This window comes from Nestor notabilis, unplaced genomic scaffold (genome assembly GCF_000696875.1).
Source record: "Nestor notabilis isolate BGI_N333 unplaced genomic scaffold, ASM69687v1 scaffold13487, whole genome shotgun sequence".
Classification (NCBI taxonomy): Eukaryota; Metazoa; Chordata; class Aves; order Psittaciformes; family Psittacidae; genus Nestor; species Nestor notabilis.
The window spans coordinates 8120-12125 of NW_009936124.1; positions in this window are offsets into that span (position 1 = coordinate 8120).

Below are 4006 nucleotides of genomic sequence, written 5' to 3' on the forward strand. Positions count from 1 at the left end.
AGTGGACCCACCACGGGGCACAGCTGAGGAGGCTGGCGGCACCTCTGAAGGTGTTTTCCCCAAGCATTTAATATCTGCCTTTTTTTTCTCAATGCCCAGGACAGTAATTATGTATTTATATTAATTGGCTATAAATTAAGTTAAATTCCCCCATTTGAATCTATTTTGCCCACAAAAAATTTATCTAGATTAAAGATCAGTTAGTTGATTTAAGTAGGGTTTGGTTTGAATTTTATTTTTTACTCTAATGAGATTTTTTCCATACATTTGAGCTGCCTGGAATTGTCAAGATTGCCATTAATATCTTGTATTTGTATAGAGCTTTTCATACTGAACTATCCCAAAATATTTTATAAATTACAGCTACTAGTCATGCAGCTTCCTGTCAATTATAGTGTATCCAGTAACAAAGGGTATAGAATAATTTTGGCAATGGAAATGACAGGCACATTTAATTAAATGTACATTTTTCAGCTGCCTTTGGAAAAAAATCAAAACAGCTGATTGCCTTCCAGAAACAAGTAATCATCACCAGGAAATTACCCCTGATGCCTTCTCAAACATTTTGTGGAGCCAGTCCATCCAGAAACGGTGGCGGGAGCTTTCGTCAGCCACAAAACATGAGCCAGATGTATTTTTTTCTTAACTTCAGCCAGGAGAAAAAGAACTACATTTCCTTAGATCTGCCACTTCTGGGGGAAGCATTGTTCAGGGATGTTTTGGGGGATGATGTCTATCTGAAGCATCTCTGATGAAAATATTGATATTTCCATCTTTGGGCTATATTCAGAAGTGTACAATACACTTCTTAATCATACACTGTCATGCAAGGTAGAGTTCATCATCATGCCTGGTGAAAACAAATATTTAAACCTGGTTTTCTTTCACTGAAACTGCATACTACAGAAAGCATCATCTGTTGTGAACACAGCTTTATTTCCTTCAGCATTTTGGGGGTGATCATTACTCTCACATATTTGTTAGAAGAGGAAAGTATATTTTTTTAACAAATTTTTAATATGTCAGAATGAAGTTTCAACAGCTTGTGACTAGGGAGTTAAGAAACACTGTGATAAAGATTGTGAAACATCGCGATACTTTTCAGTTTGGTTTTAAAAAATCTAGTTTATTGTATACCATAATGTCAAATAAAACAATATATTCTGTTTCTTCTTCTAAGTTCTGGATAAGTAAGAACCTAAAGAAGATTTCAGGCAGAACATCTTTTTCCCTTTGGCACTCTTTGTCTATTTAAAAGTAGCAAAAAACGCAAAGCCATTGCATGAATAATTAATACTGAAGTTATCTTGGGCAAGATTTTCAGAAGCAGATTTTTCATGATCTTCGTGCTCTGAATGCAAATGCCCTTATGTGGAGTATGCGTCTATGTACACTGGCTGTACAGTCAGTGGGTTCATAGAAACAGAAGCTTTTCAGAGTATTCCCTGATTTTAGCTACTTAAAACTGCACAACCTAATGATTAACACACCTAAGATTATTATTTTCTGGTCCTTTCAGCCTGTGTTCATTATATACAAAATATTTGCTATTTTTGCTTCAGCATTTCTCTTGCCCTGATAAAGTTTCCTGTCCTCCACAAATCAGTTAAAGTGTGGCTGACAAGGATGCTAGGGCTGACGAAGAATCTGTGGCCAGAAGAGGAGGTTGCTGGGGAAAGACTTAAAAAAATGTGCCTATTGTCTGCTTTAACTGCTCAAATGCAGTGAGATGTCCAGTTCTGAGTCAGGTTTATGTTTTGACTGGCTCTGAAATAGAACTGTTTCTCCTCTACCATAGTTTTCAGGACATTTCTAAAAATTTTATTACTGGGCTTATTACTGTAAGCTGTGAAGTTGCAGGAAAGGAACGCTTCCTACTCATGTTTTGCTCCCCAACACTGGCAACGGATGAATATGTGTTATTGGTTTAAGTTATGTTATTTTCCTCACATACTGTATCTGAATCTCTGTATTTATCTTTGGGTTCTTAAGTAATGTTGGAGTAAATCACATAAAAATTAGAGAAGTCATTTCAAATGAGGTGTCTAATTTTCAATCTTTATTTAGTTAATAACTAGTGATTTGATCCTGATTTCCAAATAAATCACTAAATTGCAAATAGTGCTTTAATCATTTGGACAAGTTAATGTATTTCATGCATTGTGCAAATTATTTGTTTCAATTATCTGTTGATAGCCAATTAAGGGAGGAAGGGAGTATCTTTGTCAAATACAGTACACAGTATTTTCTTTAATGATGGAACAGAAAGGCAGGATTAATAAATTATTTTCAATGAAGGAATAATCAACAACATTCTTCCAACCCCATTAACATCAGTGTTAAATCCCTTGGGTTTAGCTCTGCAGATACTTTTACCAGTGCTTCAGAGCAATCTGCTTGACAGTTACAGCTGTGACCACAGAAACACAGCAAACTGCAAGTATTTTACTTGTATGCACCTTTCTAACCGACCGGCTGGCTTTACCTGCTCACTGTGCCAAGTCAGATTACTCAGTAGGACCTGGTGCTACTTCAGCTACTTATAATTTTTCCTGTTACACAATGCCAGCATTTTTACAATCTCATTACATACACAGACAAATTCAAACTGAGCATGAAGTCCTTTACATAGGCGTCACATGCAGACACATGAATGGCCAACACTTACATGCAGTATTCATTTACTACAGGTTTCCTAGGCATTCACAGCTTCTTGTTTCCTCGTCTTGAATTGGTCAGTGTCCTTGATCCAGAATGAGTATACTGCACACTGGACAGAAATAAATCAAACTTGTTCTTAAATAAGGTATTTGATATGGACCAATCTCCTGCAGTTCAGAGATGCCACTGGCAAGACAGTGAAAAAGTCCATGAAAGTACAGGGAATGAAAGTACAGAGAATGAATTCACCAGAAAAAGTGTCCACAAAACACTCTGTCACTGATTTTTTTTTTTCAGAACTTTACAGCTAGCAGCATTTGAGGGCAGGCTTAATTGGAGTAGCTAAAGGCAAGGGTAGTTAGGTTTATCTTCAAAATTTTATTCAAAAGAAGGGAAGACCAGAGGGTCATAGGAATGCTCGACCCATTTTCAAATGTTCTTAAAGAGTAATTTAGCTCTGAAAGAGCTCAGCATCTCAAATGTTCAAAGTCTGCCAAAATCAAAGTCTTACAGTGGAGAGTGATCTCCAACTTTAATAATAAGTGTTTCTACCTACCTGTAATGATAGAATAGCTACAGAAGAGAAAAAAGTTCAGTAAATCTGTAGCTGCTGCTTCAAGATTATTTGAGACTAGAAGTAAAATCTAGCAGTTGGTTTAGATTTTTGTTTTTCTGGAAGACAATATTTAGCTTTTCTAGCATTTTTATATACTTTAAATTCTCTTTAGTGCCATGGAGTATTAAATTAGAAAACCTCAAACCATCTCTAAAGAAATGCCAGTGTTGGATGTTTCATAAAATAACCTTGGTGCATTTTATTATCATACACCTAAATTTAAGCAGACTCCAAGGAAGGACAGGTGAAGTAGCTTATATTTTCCATAAATTACAAGGTCACATACAAACCACTACTTCAGACTAGCCATTTACAGTCAAGCTTTTCTAAGACTAGTTTGGTTATGTACTATGTTCTTACTCACGACAGCCTCAGTAAATATCTCCCTAATTGGCTTAGCATCTCAGGTTTCAATCTTTTGTGTTGTGGTAATTCCATTACATATCCATTCCAGCATTATTTCCTCTGTTCCTTTCACAACTGACATATTTTGTTTCTCTAGCCAGTCAATCCCTTTTTTTCGGGAGCCATCCTTTTCTATGGCTGAGCTTATGGAGTTTTCAAATGTCATTGTAAGTTCTTAGTAAGAAACAGTAGCCTAAAAAACCTCACCTACATAATGACAATAATTAAAGTATTGGTCTGCTGTGTTAGAGAAAATAACCGTATTTATCTCTTCCATTTTTTAGGCATTCGTTACAACTTTCTACTGACCTTCACTGCTGCTTT